This window comes from Lissotriton vulgaris, chromosome 2_2 (assembly GCF_964263255.1).
Source record: "Lissotriton vulgaris chromosome 2_2, aLisVul1.2, whole genome shotgun sequence".
In the NCBI taxonomy this organism is placed as follows: domain Eukaryota; kingdom Metazoa; phylum Chordata; class Amphibia; order Caudata; family Salamandridae; genus Lissotriton; species Lissotriton vulgaris.
The window spans coordinates 202,658,382-202,677,830 of NC_141688.1; the positions used below are offsets into that span (position 1 = coordinate 202,658,382).

The following is a 19,449-nucleotide window of genomic DNA, read 5'->3' on the forward strand; positions in this document are numbered from 1 at the left end:
TAGGTCTGATGAACAACGAGCCCACCCACGAGAAGGGCCATTTATTGGATCCTATCTTCTCCAATATTCCAACGATGACCACCGAGCCTCCGGTGACCCTTCCATGGACTGACCATTTCCTCGTCCCCTTTTTCTGGGAAACCCCCAGGTCTAATTACTCTATGCCTAAAACCCAGGTTACTGATCGCCAATGGCATAAATTGCCACTGGATATTTGGGCCCGTTCTCTGACCGAGTCCACTCCTAAGCTTTCCTCGGACCCAAATTTGGCAGATAAACAATTCAGTGACTGGATTACGTCGTCTCTGGACACTCTGCTTCCAAAAATCACCACTTTCAAGCAACCAAAAAAGATATCCCCTGCTCCGTGGTACACTCCGGAACTTAAAATCTTACGGCAAGAATGTAAAAAGACCGAACGTTCATGGAGACGTGAGAAAACAGGAGCGAATAAAAAAATCTACTCCATTTCTCTTCTCAATTATAAAACCGCTATCCGGATTACCAAAAGCGTGTTCTTCCAGGAGAGAATAGAGAGAGCAGGTGGCTCCGGGAAGGAATCATTCGCTATCCTGAAAGAACTTTCAAAACCACCAGTACAAGATCATGGACCCCCCTCTGACCCTATAGCCGATCAAGAGAGATGCCAACAACTGGCTAACTTTTTTCAGGACAAAATACAATTAATCCTGGATTCAATTCCCCCCTTGCACCCGAGGGAAGAAACCGTTTCTCCTCATTCGACTTCTCTCACCGGCCTATCCACATGGGGCCAGGTCACCTCAGATGAAGTGCAAACAACGCTTAACTCTATGAAAAGTGGCTCCCCTAGAGACCCTGCTCCTCTTCGGATGCTTAAAGAGGTAGCCCCTTCCATCATCCCCGCCCTCACCCAGTTGATTAATACGTCACTTCAACAGGGAGTTGTGCCCCAGAGTTGGAAGAAGGCAGTGGTAAAGGCCTTATTAAAGAAACCCACTCTGGACCCTGATAACCTGGCAAATTATCGGCCCATTTCCTTACTCCCAGGAGTAAGCAAAATTGCGGAAAAACTCATCAATAAGAAACTCTCAGAGTATTTAGAAGCCAACAACAAGCTAAAAAACTCCCAGACGGGCTTTCGACCAGGACAGGGCACGGACATCGCCCTCCTGGCGGCGGTAGAGGAAGCCAGAACGCTGCTAGATGGTGGAGGATCAGTGGCAGTGATCCTCCTCGACCTTAGTGCAGCGTTCGACACCGTGGACCACCAGCTCCTCATCGAAAGGCTGGCAAAAGTTGGTCTAGAAGGCACAGCCATATCCTGGCTCTCATCCTTCTTGACACAACGATCCTATCAGATCTGGGAGAAAGACGCCCGCTCCTCCGAAATGCCCCTCCAATGTGGTGTGCCTCAGGGCTCCTCCCTGAGCCCTACATTATTTAACATATATATGTCCACATTGGAGGAAGTCATTACCCCTTTCGGAGTGAGTGTCATCAACTACGCTGATGACACCCAATTAGTGGTGTCGTTGTCCCACCCTCAACAACAGAAAGCCGATCTCCTTAACTGCCTCACGCAGGTCCATCACTGGATGAATACATCAGCGCTAAAATTAAACGGGGCAAAAACCGAGGTCCTTGTACTCGGCCCAAAAGGAACCTCATTTCCGTTGGACATGTGGCCAACATGTCTAGGTCCCCCCCCAGACCCAAAGACAGAGGTAAAAAGCTTGGGTGTCTGGATCGACTCGGAGCTCTCCTTCGCCCCACAAGCAAAAAAGGTCGTAGGGACCTGTTTCGGTCTGCTTAAATCCTTGAGGAAAGTCCTGCCCCTTCTTCCTCCGAAATCGCAAAAACTTTTAGTCCAGGGTCTTATTATATCTAGACTGGACTATAGTAATGCGATCTATTTGGGTGCACCGGAAGCAACATTGACTAAATTGCAGAGGATCCAGAACACCGCTGCTCGGATCATTACCAACACCCCGGCCAGATCTTCGGCCAAGCCTGCCCTCAAACTCCTGCATTGGCTCCCCATAAGGGAGAGAATTAAATTTAAAGCCCTGTGTTTGGTGCACAAAACCCTGAATAACCAAGGCCCTCCAATTCTCCGAAACTTCATTACCCCTTACATAGCCACAAGAACCCTTCGCTCTAATGCAGAAAACCTTATCAATGCCCCAAGGTTTAGGAAAGCACGATCAGGAGGAAGACGGTTCGCGGTTCATGCGGCCCGTCTTTGGAACTCCCTCCCACGAGATCTTCGTCTGGAACCCCACTACCTCCGTTTCAGGAAACGATTAAAAACACATCTTTTCCCCTAGCCCTTATGCTCCTCCCGTTAACTCAGTCCTCAGTCATGTCTCTTAGGTTCCTCAGCGCTGGGATACTTCCGGGTGACTATGCGCTTTATAAAAATAAATAATAATAATAATTAGAGACTCGCACGCACGGCTTAGGGCAGTCTGCTGTGGCGAAGACACACTAATGCCTGGCATGTGTCCGAAGGGCTGGGCTGACTCGACTGTCTCTGCCCCGGCGGGACATGCGACGAGGTGTCCTAGCTGACTGTCTGACATGTAAAGGAGTCTGACGGAGTCTGTCAGAAGGCGCCGGAAAGAACTGTCTCTGCCGACGCGGTATCGGTCCATATTGTTTATGGGGGGGGGGGGGGGGGGGGGGGGATCTAAGGATGACACCACCTACCATCAGCAGGCCAGGCATGCGCAGTGAGAGCGGACCTTATAGCAGCCTAAACTGCTCGCCCATGTAGGGTTACCAACTGGCATGGGTGCAAATTGAAGACGGTCAGTGTAAAAATTCAGGACAAAGGGTCGAAATTCAGGACACAAATTTGGGACAAAACATGTTTTACAGACATTGAGGAGGTGGTACAATAACATAAGAAAATAGACAACCAAAATAAATACAAGTCAAAATAAGTTTATATAAGGTTGAGCCAATCGTGCACTGCACAGTTTTTCAGTATGCGCGCAACTTTGCATAGCGACATAGGGCCCTTTCTGCAATCAAGATTTGTGCTAGTAACAATAAACATTAGTAAATAGTATTTTTCATTTGTGTGTTGAAATCTGTCTTTTAAATGAAATCTGTCTTTTAAATGTACAGTGAAAACGCTGTTATTTTATTTGTATTTTCTCCAGCATGGCACCAAGACAAAAGCAGAATGCTTTGCACTAGTCCCATGCAGGAGAAGGCACCCCACATGCTGTCACTACAATTGGGGCCATAGTCATTCTAAAGTGCGAATCAGCTACAGTCTCAGACTGACAATGGGCCAGTCCACCGTCTGCGCGAGGTCCGAGGGGCGGCTGCAGGCAGCGGCCTCTACAGATTAAAAGATAATAGCAAGAGGCCCGAGGGAAATCTTTTTAACTCATGGGGCCTCTCGCATGGGAAACAGCATTCCTTACTGAAATTTCCTATTTCGATTTTAGTATGATGTTCCCAAATTACGGACGCCTTACAGACATCATACTAAAATGACGGACGGTTGGTCACCCTCCGTGCATGGACCCTACACACCACTATAATGCACTGACAGGCTGGTGAGAAACAGCTGCAGACTGCTCTCAGTCATGTCCCCTCATGAACACTCCCCACAACCGGAGCTCACCCAGATACCGAGAAACGAGTCCGTGCACATAAAAGAGTTGATAGTTGCATGGAAAACGTACAGAAAAACAACATATTGAAAAGAATTCTCTTGAGAATGCAACAAGTAGTAAAAATGTAATGTGAACACACTGCTGTTGTGGATTACACCCACGCTGTTTACATTCGTTGTTGTGAATTCTAGCATTGTTTCTGCCTGTAAAGAACATGCATTTAGGACCCGGGCCCATTCCAAAGTTTTTAATAACTGACGCAGCAAAGACCTAGACCCAACCCACTTAAAGCCCTGCACGTTGATGTAGAGTGAGTGATGGGCAGGGGTCTATCAGATCCATGCCCTTGCCCCCGCCTGCATATTAAACACATCTTAGTAGGTCACTCGGTAATCTCCGGCCTTGGGTGCTGATGACGGCCCCCGTCCGTCATGCACCGCGATGGGCGTGTGCTGATGACAGCTGGCGGCCGTCATGAACCCGCCCACTACGGAAAACGCCGCACAGGTGCAGAATCGCGGCCGCGCCCAAGGGGTTAAAGACAGGGGAGCTACTGGCATCTCAAGCTGATGCCTGGCTCATTTCGAGGCCTACCTGGGCTTTGGAGCCCCAAACAAGCTGAGCTTTCCTGTGGGTTCTACCTGCCCCATGTTCTAACCTCATTCGCCATGAATTAATGGCAAAGCAGTGACCTTCGATGTGAAATGGGCGAGAGAAATAGATACCCAGAAGATCTGGAGTCAATTGTGGCATCCTTGCTTGAACAAATTGTGTGTACCTAGGCAAATATTTATTTACAGACCCTCATTTTACTCCATTATTTATCACAAATGAGAGTGCCTACAAATACGTGAGTTGGGAAGTGCGCTGTAGAAAAACCTCTTATGTTTAAAAGACTTGTGCGGTCAGTCTGCCCCCATGTTCTAACCTCATGCGCCATGAGTTAACTAGAAAGCAGTGACCTTTGATATAAAATGGGCGAGAGAAATAGATACCCATCTAGTAGCTGAATTGTACAAGGTGAAAAGAGAACACCTGGAGTCGATTCTGGCATCTTTGCTACAAGAAATACTGTGATCCTAGGCAAATATTTTATTCAAAGACCCTCCTTTTTAGGTCTCGCCTGTCGATGCGCATGCGCATCGAGCAAGGCGAGAGTATTGGCACTTATCCGCTCTTTATACACACTGCAAGGAATCGTGGCGATTCCTTGCAGTGCACAAGAAATTTAAGCTCAATGCGCATGCGCATTGAGCTTAAATGCGCGTGCACATGCCCCCAGCCGCCTACTCTCTCTCACAGCCTCCCCCAGCTCCGCCCCCTCACTACTTGATTGCATGGCCGCTAGGCCGTGCCTCCCCTACTCTCCTCCCCCCTCCTCCTCTCCTCCCATGCCTGCCTGCCGCTAGGCCGTGCCTCCCCATCTCTCCTCCCCCCTCCTCCTCCTACTCTCCTCCCCTGCCTGCCTGCCGTGTCGCACCTCTCCCCTCTCCGCCCCCTCCCCTGCCCGCCGTGTTAAAGCACGTGTTCAATGGTACATTTGTCATAAAGCATTTTAAGGCCTGCATTGTTCGGCGGTTCGCTAGATAGAATGAGCTGTCAGCTTGCGGATTTTGGCTAGGCTTGGCCGTCGCCATAGAGACTTTGTGCTTGGCATCATTGTGGGCGTAACCGGGCGTTTCCAAACGACATGGTGTGGGATTTTTTTTTCCTAAATGTACTATAGACTTCATACAACCGGACCTCCAACCCAAGTTCCTTTACTGTCCCATGGTATAATCAAGGTCATTGTTAAATCTATACTGGCTGTGTTCTTCAATTTCGCTTCGCCTTATACTGCGCACTGGAGAGGTACCGCAGCTGCTCTTTGAAGTATCTGCCTATAATGTCCCCATTTACGGGAGAATTACTAAACTACTCGGGTAATACCCCGCTGTCAACTTACTGTTTTTGATCAGCTTTTGACTATAAATTCCTTGTAAAAAAATTAGAAACTGTAATGTATTTTGCGGATGCCAGTGTCTTCAGGAGGACTTGTTGAAATCACTTAATATGCTGACTTTACGTGTACATTCAACGTGTACCATTACTGTATGGCCGCCGAGTTGGCGAGCTTTCTATTGGCGCTCCCCTGTCTATAGTCCTTTCTTTGTTGCTCTTAGAGGTTGTGCCTTAGATGGAGCTCCTAACGTCATCCTAGAGGCGTCAGAGAAGCCCCGCCTGTCTAACCGGCGTTTCACTGGAAGCTTCCTTTTCCTTTCACTGAAGGCTGCTGGCTGGAGAAGGGGGCGCCCAGTATCTGCATCCATCCGCCGCACGCACAGCAGCCAGGACCATGCCCGAATACGCCACCCCACGGGTGCTGACCGCCGGCACCGGCGCCAGGATCAAGGGCGCTTACCAGGACCCTCACCCACAATCACCCTCACCCACACTCACCCTCACCCTCACTCACCCTCAACCCCTCACTCACCCTCACTCACCCTCACCCTCACTCACCCTCAACCCCACACCTACCCTCACCCTCATTCACCCTCAACCCCTCACCCTCACTCACCCTCAACACCTCACCCTCACTCACCCTCAACACCTCACCCTCACTCACCCTCAACCCCTCACCCTCACTCACCCTCAACCCCTCACCCTCAACCCCTCACTCACCCTCACTCTCACTCATCCTCACTCACCCTCAACCCCTCACCCTCACTCACCCTCAACCCCTCACCCTCACTCACCCTCACCTTCACCTTCACTCACCCTCAACCCCTCACCCTCACTCACCCTCAACCCCTCACCCTCACCCACCTTCACTCACCCTCACCCTCACTCACCCTCACTCACACTCACTCACCCTCACCCACCCTCAACCCCTCATCCTCACTCACTCTCAACCCCTCACCCTCACTCACCCTCAACCCCTCACCCTCACTCACCCCCAACCCCTCACCCTCAACCCCTCACCCTCACTCACCCTCAACCCCTCACCCACCCCCAACCCCTCACCCACCCTCAACCCCTCACCCTCAATCCCTCACCCACACTCACCCTCACTCACACTCACCCACTCACCCTCACTCACCTTCACCCTCACTCACCTTCACCCTCACTCACCCTCAACCCCTCACTCACCCTCACTCTCACTCATCCTCACTCACCCTCAACCCCTCACCCTCACTCACCCTCAACCCCTCACCCTCACTCACCCTCACCTTCACTCACCCTCAACCCCTCACCCTCACTCACCCTCAACGCCTCACCCTCAATCACCCTCAACCACTCACCCTCACCCACCTTCACTCACCCTCACCCTCACTCACCCTCACTCACACTCACCCTCACTCACCCTCACCCACCCTCAACCCCTCATCCTCACTCACTCTCAACCCCTCACCCTCACTCACCCTCAACCCCTCACCCTCACTCACCCCCACTCACCCTCAACCCCTCACCCTCACCCTCACTCACCCTCAACCCCTCACCCACCCTCAACCCCTCACCCTCAACCCCTCACCCTCAATCCCTCACCCTCACTCACCCACACTCACCCACACTCACCCTCACTCACACTCACCCACCCTCACTCACCCTCACCCTCACTCACCTTCACCCTCACTCACCCTCAACCCCTCACCCCCACTCACCCTCAACCCCTCACCCTCAACCCCTCACCCTCCCTCACCCTCACTCACCCTCAACCCCTCACTCACCCTCAACCCCTCACCATCAATCCCTCACCCACACTCACTCACACTCACCCACACTCACCCCCACTCACCCTCACTCACACTCACACTCACCCACCCTCACTCACCCTCACCCTCACTCACCCTCACCCTCACTCACCCTCACCCTCACTAACCCTCAACCCCTCACCCTCAACCCCTCACCACCCTCAACCCCTCACTCACCCTCAACCCCTCACTCACCCTCACTCACCCTCACCCTCAACCCCTCAGCCTCACCCTCACTCACCCTCAACCCCTCACCCTCACTCACCCTCACTCACCCTCAACCTCATGCTAAAGATTTACAAAAAAACCCATAAACAATTCTAAAAGCACTAACTCTAATGCTGCGAGACCTATTGCATTTCTAATGCTTGTTTCTTCATTATCACAAATGAGAGTACCTACAAATGCGTGAGTTTGGAAGTGCGATGTAGAAAATCCTCTTATATTCAACAGACTATAATTTTGCTCCATCTCTAGTAAGAATCTACGCCACATATGGGCCGCAAAGCAACTGACTAATCTTAGACTTCAGTAGTGGCAGTGTTGTATTGTAATTCCATTTATATAGCGCTTAATATCCCAGACGAAGCGTCAAAACGCTTTTATGGCGAGTAGCACGCTACTCTGGAACCCAAAAGGATTAGCGGTGAATTAGTATAGTAAAATCTGAAATTAATGTGAACGGTGGATATGTTAATCTGTTATTCAGATTGAGAAGGCTAGTGGAGGTTTAGAGGAGGGAAAGGTCTGCATTTATATAGCTTATGGTACTCCTGATGAAGAGTTGAAGCACTTTTCAACGAATAGCATGCCACTCTGCAACCAAAAAATAATTAGTGGTGCCTTAGTCTAGGGAGATAGGAAATTCATTTGAGGACATGTTAGTCTGTAATTTGGATTGAAAAGGGTAGTGGACGGATGGTAGAGAGAAGGGTTTGCATTTATATAGCACTTGCTACTCCTGATGAGGTTATGAAGCACTTTTCGGCGAGTAGTACGCTACTCCAGATACCAAGAAGGATTAGTAGTCAATCAGTGTAGGAAAATATTAAATGAATTTGATTTGAGAGTGAAGGTAGAGGATATATTGTGAGAGATATAGGGTGAGATATAGGGTAGTGCAGTGGAGATGCTGAATTAAAAGCAAAGTAATAACTATTAAGATAGATAAGTACAAGGAAGGTAATATATGTAGATTAAAGTTGCATTTATTAGACTCAGACTTTCAATGGTTGCTGTATTTTACATTATTTATTTGTAATTCACCAGTGAAGCATTTGTAGATAAATAGTTATGATAAAATATATGCTTATTTATGCAGCCAGATATACATGTTAAACAAAGAATAATATTACTATAAATTATATGTACATTTGTTTCGCAGAACTAATGAATATCTATATCTTTAAAAAATAATGATTATACATATTTATACAAAGCAATAAACATATGTAGGTACACATCTATAGTCCAAAATAATGCTTATATAAAAATGTTAAATAATGTGAGCGAGAGTACCCCTCAGTGCCAGCCACTGCCACACGCACCTGCACGTCCTCTCTTGGAACATACAGGGTGTCTGATACCCAAACTTCCCACTAAGAAAGTAGGAGATCTTAAAAAGACCCTTTACATATCTCCAAGGCGGGTCTAAACATGCCATGAGCTCAAGATAAACTAGGACTGGTAATAACATGATATAAATATCAGAACCCACAAAGACGTGTAAGAACCGTGGCCTCCAAATACTGACAGCAACTGGGCAAACCTAAGCTACCAGCACCGTAAACACTAGGGGCTGATGAATATTATGAGCTCAAAACACAAGGATACAGTGGTTTGTGGAAAAACAGGTTTGCACATACCAGCTCTAGGTGGCCCAGCCCCAGCCAAAAACTGGAATCCTTCACAGTTACCAAGCAGCCTACCAAACAGGTCGCATTTTATCAGTCCACCTCCGTAACGACAGTCTTTTGGCTGCGCGCATAGTTTTTTGCTTTTTATTTTAAAACAAATTTTGAACTAGACCGTTTTGCAAGCATGCTTATGTTCTAAAATTGCTTATTAGAGCCGAGTGGGCTAGAGAACGGTGTTGGATTAAACCCAGATCTTTTGACTGGGTGTGAGTGTTTGATTGATTCAGATGCTCCGTCCATCACCACCCCCTTTTGTACCGCTTTTGGCCGCCATAAGTGTGGCAGGGTATGCTCAGACGTGAGTCCCTTGCTCACTTTGCCACTGGATTCAAGCAAGCGGGCTGAAGACGGCTGGAATGCCAGAAACCGGTCCTCGGAAGCTTGTTTCCGGTCCAGGGAAGACATGGCTTGGCAGTTCGGGCTGGACTGTTCCCATGAGGCACAGGATCAGACTGACTGATTTGCATATAGCCATGTCTGAACTGGGGTGGCAGAGTGGGCTAAAGAATGGTGGTGGATTAAACCCAGATCTTTTGACTGGGTGTGAGTGTTTGATTGATTCAGATGCTCCATCCATCACCACCCCCTTTTGTACTGAATATTAGAGCCGAGGGCAGGGTCAGATTGGTAATGAGGACAATGGGCCGGTGTCTGAGTTGCAGCTTTGTGGGCCACTTTTTGACACACAGTGGTGGCCGGTTTGGGCTGTATCTGTTTCGTTCTTTAAGCATGTGCTGAAAATTCATTCTGCTCGTTGAATTTGCAGATTTTTGGCAATTTCGCAATCCGCAAATCGCGCAAAACAATTCGCATTTCGGTGAATTTTTTTTGATTGTTCGCGCTTCAAAAATTTGGCAATTTCGCAATCCGCAAATCGCGCAAAACAATTCGCATTTCGGTGAATTTTTTTTGATTGTTCGCGCTTCAAAAATACAATCTTGCACATGCGGAGTTGACTTACTGTGATTCTGAGTTCGCTGAGTTGTGTTCCTCCCGGTTTGAGTGCGCTGCGCCATTTTGGATATGGCTGCGTGATCGCACAAGACTTTTCGACCGCGAGTATGTCATGGAGTCCCGCCATCTTGCACTGCGAGACTTTGAGAACGCAAATACGTCAGAAGGGCCCGCGATCACATATTGCGAGAGTAAACAATAGCGAATACGTAGATGCGACGCGCAGCTGACATCCGGCGGGAGATTTCAACAGATTGCTTTACCGAACTTGCAAAAATAAAAAAATCCATTATCTCACAAAAGTTCGCAAATTTCGCGAACCAGGAGACCGCTTTCGCGCGAATTCGCGTACCGCGAACTCGCAAAATGTGCCCATACTTAGTGCTCATGCCGCCAGGGGCTCAGTGGAGCCTTGAGGGTCTTTTTGGAGGCAGATGAGTCACTATTACCTCCTTTTTATGAACAGGGCAGAGGTGTCTATCCCACTGTCTCGCTGGGCATGCCCATTCATGTATGCAGACTGGGAAGGGGGGTCTGTAGTTGATGGTAGCTTGTACGTTCCACCTTCGCCCCATTATTTAACATACCCACAGACTATAAAGACATGGCCACCTGAAAAACCCATGAAATTATAAACTATAATCACACTTTGACAGTTAATCACTTCGGAAGCGCCATGAAGCAGCGCTTTGCCAAGGTCACCTCCATGAATATAGAAGGCCCTATATATACCAAAGGGTGGTCGACTGTAAATAAAGTTATACATCGTGCCTTTGTTTCGATGATCGATTAAAGCAGAGTGGGAAACTTTACTTGCACTCTTTATTTCCATGTCAGCCACTAACAACTGTGTAAATACAATCCCACCAATCACCCGAACACCAAAACGAAGCTTTATACTGCCTCACTGCAGAGTTAATTCGATCTGCTGTCTGGAGAAAGCTTTAGTACCACACCCCTCGTGGTGAAGAGGAAGCATCACAGGCCGCTGCATCGGTCTCCAATCCAAGATATCTTGCTAAAAAGAATCAATTCATCGTAGGTAGATAAAAAAAAAATAAGGATGATAACAACAAATTAAAACCATAATAACCTAATGTGGTTAAAACCCCAAATTCAGATCCAGTCGGGGTTGTCTCTCTTATTCAGTTCCTCAGTTTTCTTTCTTTAACAGTAAAATCAGCCTCCTCGGAGATTGTTAAAAATTGCAGTGTCGACTATATTTCAAGTCGCCACAGCGGGGCATTGGGTAAAGTTTTCAATAAGCAATAATCGCGCCTCGGTTCGACCTCATTGGCTACGATACTGCCACTGCGCAAAGCTAAAGAGAGGTAAGTCACTCGAGGTACGCACCGGAAATGAAACTTAAGACACCTACAGCGAGCCAAAGTCACCCTCACACATCCCTCAGAGACAGATTAACTCACCAGGAGCAACACTCTGAACTGTGCTCCATGACCGGTCAACCTCATAAACACGATGTCTTGTGCGCAAAGGACTCTGGGGGTACATATGCTAATTAGCATTTTCTTCCAAAGGACCAAGTCACTGCTGGAGCAGAAATTCCCTCAGGCCAGGAGAGGTTTTTGTACATAGGGAGAAGGCTTGCTCCCGCCAACGAAGTAAGAGCAGAGGTGAGGCATGAATATTAGTAAAGCTTAAAACTATGACATTTAATAAGTTATAGTGGTGGTGTATTTTAATTGCCTTTATTTTGTTAGATTTGAGTCCGTTATTATTTAGATATAATTCTGTAGGATTGAATACAATAACATAATGTAAGTCTGCCTTCATCAATACCATTTTTTATTTTATTTACTACATTAGATTTGATCGGTGGGTGACATTTACTGAAAGCAAAGGTGTGTAAACCTAGTCGAAAAATCGGGTCCCCGTACTCTGGGTGAGTAGAGAAGCAAAGCCGTCACTACGCTGCAAAGGACCCCGGTGCCACTGCACCTGCTGGATTATTGATGCCTCCGCCCCAAAGAATAACTCTGTGTCCTCACAACACAGCCACAAACCTATCAATCTCTTATGACCTCTGCACAGAGGGCACTGTTGTTTCAGGGGGTCTCACTCTAATGTGCCCACTCTGCTTCCATTGGCACGTTTAGACAGGGGCCTGGCTTCAGGGGGCTGCTTGGGGTGTTACAACACCCCCACACCCCAATAAATGTCTTCTGTAGTGATTAGTTGGGTACAGGTAATTTGAGTCAGGTACGGCTAGGTGTGTGTCGGATTTAATTTGGGATTTTTAAATACACATGCAGCCAAAAACACATAACTCCCTTAGTTATTTCACAAAATAATGTTTTAGGTACCCCTCATGAATACTAATAACACAATAAAACCATAATAACCTAATGTGTTACAACCCCAAATTCAGATCCAGTCGGAGTTGTCCCTCTTATTCAGTTCCTCAGTTCTCTTTCTTTGACAGTACAATCAGCCTCCTCGGAGACTGTCAAAAATTGCAATGTCGACTATATTTCAAGTCGCCACAGCGGGGTATTGGGTAAAGTTTTCAATAAGCAATAATCGCGCCTCGGTTCGACCTCATTGGCTACGATACTGCCACTGCGCAAAGCTAAAGAGAAGTAAGTCATTCGAGGTACGCACCGGAATTGAAACTTAGGACACCTACAGCGAGCAAAAGTCACCCTCACACATCACTCAGAGACACAGATAACAACTCACCAGGAGCAATACTCTGAACTGTGCTCTATTACCTGTCAGTCTCATAAACACGATGTATTGTACGCAAAGGATTCTGGGGGTACATATGCTAATTAGCATTTACAGTCAAAGGACCTGGTCACCACTTGAGCAAAAATTCCTGTGACACCACAGATATGTCCTCAAAATAAGTTATTTTTATAGGGCACTTTGAATAAAGAACATTTTAATAATTTCAATTTTCTTTTCTTGGCCCGAAGTCTTACATCTTACAGTGCTTCCTGGAGACACTTACGCTTCACATATGTACTTTACAATACTGCTCTGAGATCCTATGTTGCATTGGGTCAAACGGCTTCTAGTAGCTCAAAGCAGAGACACGGAGTGAAAGGAGGTACTAATAATACCCACTGTGGCCACAGAATAAAAGAGGCACACCTTTCATTGCGTGATATCCACATGCTGAGCTGTTTTCTGCTGCACGTGCGCATTGTAAATGTTACTTTCTTTCAATGCAAAATCCTTATTTATAGTGAAACATGTTTTCCGCGGGCTCCGGTGAATGTATATACTTTTCCTGCTCAATATAACTTTGAAGTTTGAACGCTGTCGGAATCCCAAACTGTCCAGTCTTTGGTCACTAGACTGCCACAGTATCTGGTGATGTAACTCCAAGAAAGAGAGCCGTGTGGTGGGTTCTCACCAGGCACCTTGGTAGAAAGGATAAAATAACTATGTTTTCCTTCTTTTTCAGTACGAATCCGGCCCAGGGGACATGGCTCATATTTATACTACGCTGCACGTTTTGTTTCTTCATTTTTAGTCACAAGGAGATTCAGTGATTTGTAGGGGCAAGATGGCTGCCGTGGGGAAGGCTGTGTAGGCAGCTAGCTCCCTCGCTCCTGGCGTTTTGATGTGCAGGGAAGAGAAGGGAAGAGGGATATTCCGCTTTTAAAAATTAGCGGTGCACCTTACCTACATATCTGCAGTCAGCATGATCCCGGCTAGCTGGACGGAGCATTTACCGTTTGTTTACCGCTGTTTTCCGCTGTTTGCAGAGGCTGCCCCGGAGCTGTGCGGAGATCGAGAGGCTGAGAAGCTGAGCGGCTGAGAGGCGTTGTCCACTTCCGCCCACTACCTACGGGACTTGAATCAGTGCTTTCAGCGACTGAGAGGCGTTTTGTTTGGAACAAAAAGGGTTTCAAACCGGCGAATATTGCTAGAAGACAAGTGAACTACGCTGCATTATACATAGTTCTAACAGGCTGCTACAAACTATCACTTGCAACAAACTATCCTCGTGACAGGCGGTGTTCACGAATGCTTCTAAATTTTTCAGAGCTCCGACGGCGGTCTCCGCTGTGGCGCGCTACACTCTGTCTCTGCTGGGTACAGAGGAGCGTTTTTCCTGGCAGAGGGGGTTCACGAAAGAAAAAGAGGACGCCGCTTCCCCCTTCCATTGCAACACGTAGCAGCAAGAAAAACGATATTGGGTCTAAGCTGAAGGACGTGGAACAAGTGAGCGTGGAGGTCGCGATGGCAGAGGCAGCACCATTGATTTCTGGCAAGATTACCACAAAACCGGGTAAGAGCTCCAATAAGGGGGTTGCTACTAAATCCAATGTATTACAAACATTGCCAGACTTGTTTGAGAAACATGCCGCTAAAAAGAAAATTTTAGACAATGGCACCGATAATGCAAGCATGGATAATCAAAGCACTGATTCAACAACTGCTCAGCTCTCCTGTCAACCATCTATTTGCAGCGGTATTCAGAACAAAACTAATATTTCTTCTAATGTGATAACGGCTCCGATACCGACTGACTCTTTGAGGAAGGGCATTATGGGAATTGCAGTTCCCGGTGGGGCCATTCCCAATCGGTCATGCTCACTTCCATCATTATCTTTGGTATCAAACGACCTATCTAGTGATCTGCGAGCTGAAACAGAAACTATCTCGCAGCAGCATAATCAGGAACTTCCTGAAAACTTTTATTCTCTCTCAGATCTTTCATCTGATGAAGCAACAGGTGCAAATAAAGAGTGGGCAGACATCAGCTGTGAGAGCTTATCTTCCGCCGGAGAGAGTAGCCTCAGCCCTGACAATGCAAATACAGCTACCATCATTAAAAAGAGGCCGAAGAAGAAAAGATCCTCTCGCGCAGTGAGTAAAGAGACTACTCTCAGGCCATCAAATGAGGTGAATTCTCTATCTCCCGACTTAGCTGCTACTGCTTCTGCTGCTGACGACACTCTCGGCCCTAATCATAATGGCTCACCCGACCCAATTTCACCATCAGATAATAATGAAGAGATAACATTGAAAACGATATTTGACACTATGATGACTCATCGGGCAGAAAGTAAGGCCGAGAATCAACGCACGCAAATGACATGTGCCAAAGTCAAAAATGCAGTACGCCGTGCAATTAAATTATGTTCAGAGACTGCGGACAGGGTCACTGAAGCAGAGGCCAGGATAGCCGTGCTGGAAGAGGAATGTATGGCTCAACGACAAGAAGTAGGAGACTTTAAAACACAAAAAAATGATCTATCTGATAAGCTAGCCAGCTTGGAAAATCAGGCCCGCAGAAGCAACTTGCGTTTCTTGGGAATCCCTGAAAACAAAGAAGGAGGTGACCCGAGGCGGTTTATTATTAATCTATTAGGTGATGCTTTCCCAGAAATCACCGATTGGGATTGGGCCCGGGAGATACAACGAGCTCACCGATTCCCTTTCACCGCGAGGAAACCGCGACAAGGTCAAGAAAGCTATCCCAGGGCCATTTTGGTTTCATTTAATAATTTTCTTGCTCGTGAAGCTATCTTTGTCAATGCAAGACCAGATAAGAAAGCGGATGGTCTTGGTATTCAGTTTTTCGTGCGACCAGACTACTGCCAAGCTACTGTGGCCCAACGCTGGCATTTGAAGCAACTAATCCCTGACTTTCAGAAGAAGGAAGTAGCAGTATTTCTTCAAGGCCCCGCAAAACTTAAAACTATATTTAAAGGCCAAACAAAATTTTTCATTTCAACAATTAAAGCTAAGGAGTATCTAGACTCTCTTTGAACGATTTGGATGAGCTTAGACGTGCTTTATGTAAATTCCAGAGTATATGCTTAGGAACTATACTTAGTAATAATTCTCATCCTAATGCAGGACTCCTATCTATTTAGTTCCTAAACGTTTTTTATACTCCTTCTCATTCTTTGTCTGAATCTGTCTGAATTTTGAGTATTCCTTCTCTCCTGTTTTCTTTTCCGTTCTCATTTTCTTTCTTTCTTTGGTAAAGATGCTAGGAGCCAGGGACACGGCATCCATATTTTTCAGGAACTGATGGTTCCTGTGCCTCCTATAGTGGGGAGGGTGGGGGGAGGGGTTCTGGGGTTCAGGGTGGGGGTGGGAATGGGCAACGGGTGGTGGTGGGGGTGTATGGCTGAGGTGTTCAATATAGGGATGGCTACTAAGGCCGAGGTGTTCAATACAGTGATGGTTATAAGGCATACAAAGTCTAATGTAGGGGAGCAAATGTTTATGATGATGAGCAACAATCGTTTTTTCATATTGTTTTTGAAATGTATAAAAGGTTGAGAATATGCACTATCAACATTAATGGTCTTAATGATTTAAAGAAGATAGCTATGTTTCGTACAATGTTACAAACTCTGAATATTGACTTGTTATGTGTTCAGGAAACCCATATTTCATGGGACAAACGCTCTCTCCTGAATAATCTTGGATTAGAAGTTCTGATTTCATCTAAGCAAATGGGTATCAAGAGAGGTGTTGCTATTTGTATGCGAAAGGGAGTAGGGAAGTGCGTTAAAACATCTTCCGATAAATGGGGGAGATGGGGGCTTGCGGAATTAAAAATTGGTAGCTGTAGATTTACTCTATGCTGTCTGTATGGCCCAAATTTGGATGATGCTGAATTATTTAACCTCATTAACACAGAGCTATCTACTTGGACACAACCGATTATAGTGTGTGGGGATCTCAATATTCATATACCAGCCAATTGGGATATTAAACTAGGAAACAGATATACGGGTCGTAAGATTCAAGCGTATAAAGCTTTAAGAGATCTGGTATTGTGTAACGGGTTAACCGATGTTTGGAATAAGTTTCATTGCAATGACCCCGGTTATACTTTCTTCTCCACCCCCCACCGAAAATTTGTCCGTCTAGATTATTTTTTTGTTTCTTCGGTTTTTCTGGAGCAAACCCGTATTGAAATACTACCACAGGTTATTTCGGACCATAATCCCATCATTGCGGAGATTCAATTCCCCACGGATCATCAAAGCTTAAATAGATCTTGGTCATTTCAGAGGAGCTTATTATTGGACGAAGAGTACCTCCAGTCCATGGTCACTATTATCAAAGATTATTTTTCTATAAATAATGACTCTGCCTCTCCACAGGTAGTCTGGGATTCTTTTAAATCCGTTGTACGGGGGGAGACTATTAGTTTCGCTAATTATAGAAGGCAAAAAAATCAAAAAGACTTTAAGGATAGGCTAAATAAGGTTAGGCTGGCAGAGTTTGAATTATCCACCGCCTGTAAAAATAATGTCAATATAGAAGATGCACAAATTCGACTAACTACTGAACGTGCAGGACTCCGTACACATATTGCTGAAGAAGTAGCCATAAAATTTAAACAACACAGAACAGAACGCTATGAACTTAGTGAACGTACGGGAAAAGTTTTAGCACAGCGTTTACGTCAAAAATCTACTTTTAATGAGATACAATGCATCAAAGATATTAATGGGGTCCTTCAAGAGAATAAGGCAGGGATATTAGACGCATTTCATGGTTTCTATAAGACATTATATAATGACTATAATAACGAAGTTGATAAGACTCTTAATCCTATAAACTATCTCCAAAACTCCGATCAACTGTCATTGCGTACAGATGATGTCGATCTCTTTGCTAGGCCAATAAGCTGGGAAGAGATTGAAGAGGCTATTTTGAGCCTAGCTGCCGGCAAAGCCATGGGGTCCGATCAGATCCCCCTCGAATTTTATCGGACGTTCAGACATCTGCTGAAGACAGAATTACTAAAAATTTTTAACGCAGCATTTCAAGATAAACCTCCTGATTCCTGGTCGACTGCTATCATAGTTGTTTTTGTAAAAAAGAACAAGGACCCAAAGGAACTTGGTTCGTATCGCCCCATTTCCCTCATCACGGCAGACAGCAAGATATATTCCAAAATTCTTGCCAATAGGTTAAATAATGTCATGGCTGGTCTGGTCTCTCACATTCAACACGGGTTTATCAAACATAGGGATACTACAGATCACGTTAAACGTGTTATTGCACTGCTGGATTGGGCCCAAGCAAAGGAATCCCCAGTCGGAGTGATTTTACTCGATGCTGAAAAAGCGTTCGACAGAGTAGACTGGGGGTTCCTTTGGTCAGTGTTAGAATGGAAGGGTTTTCCATTACAATTTATTAAGGCTGTACAGTCACTTTATTTCAATGCAAAAGGAGTTATAAGACTAGGTACTGACATTTCCAGATCATTTTCTATTACTAGGGGGACCAGACAAGGGTGCCCCTGCTCTCCACTTTTATTTGCACTTTATTTAGAACCTTATTTGAACAGATTAATTACAGAACCTGGCATTCCCCCAATCCGACTCCAGGAAATAGATCACAAAGTTTTAGCATACGCAGACGACGTGGCCATTGTAACCCCTGATTCATCCACTGCTTTACCTAAAATAATCGAAGTTGCTAGTGAATTTGGCAAATTTTATGGGTACAAATTGAATGTTTCAAAAACCCAAATCATACATTCTAAGACAGGTACACCCACTGATCTCCCAATTAATACCACCGCTATATACCTTGGGGTAATTTTATCCTCTAAAATAGATGATATCGTTGGATTAAACTTGGACCCTCTACTCTTATCTACCAATAGGACCTTGGAACGGTTAAACAACTTACATTTATCTTTATTTGGACGGACCAATGTCATTAAGATGCTAATTTTCCCAAAATTTCTTTATTTTTTTCGTACTATTCCCCTATTCTTTTCTATGTCTCTCTTCAATAAAATAGATAGGATGCTGTCTAGATTTTTATGGGGGTATCGTCGTTCTAGAAGATCTCTTAAGTGGTGTACTCTTCCGCAAGGACGTGCGGGGTTAGGATTCCCGAATTTCAGAATATATTATTGGGCCATTACTCTTAAAACTATCAAATTTTTATTATTCCACGATCATGCCGACGAAATCTGGAAGGCCCCATCTATTTTTGAAATGCTTATGGGTGATCACGCGTGTCAATCGCTACTGATTTTTACGGAGCAGAGCTATTACAAAAAAACGAAATTTAAGATCTTTCTTTCTGCATTTCTGGCTTGGAGACAGATGAATAAAGCGCTGCGGATTATTTCTAAATATAATTTTTATACACCTATATGCTGTAACATTCCAACTTCTGGGATTCCTCTAAGCACCCCTATTTCTCGACTTTGTTTGGGACCGATTCACTCAATAGGGCAAATGTACTTAGATGGGATTTTAATGT

At 45.8% G+C, this 19,449-nt stretch overlaps 1 protein-coding gene and 2 non-coding genes across 3 annotated transcripts in view; all 3 read right to left on the minus strand.

Moving 5' to 3' along the window:
• TRIM44 (tripartite motif containing 44) overlaps nucleotides 1–19,449 on the minus strand; it is a 511,513-nt gene that overhangs the window by 55,326 nt on the left and 436,738 nt on the right. The window lies entirely within an intron of this gene.
• Nucleotides 11,399–11,538, minus strand: LOC147729231 (U4 spliceosomal RNA). Its single transcript, XR_015309244.1, has one exon. It is a non-coding gene; the product is annotated as a U4 spliceosomal RNA (small nuclear RNA).
• LOC147729232 (U4 spliceosomal RNA) lies at nucleotides 12,668–12,807 on the minus strand. The gene has a single exon (XR_015309237.1). It is a non-coding gene; the product is annotated as a U4 spliceosomal RNA (small nuclear RNA).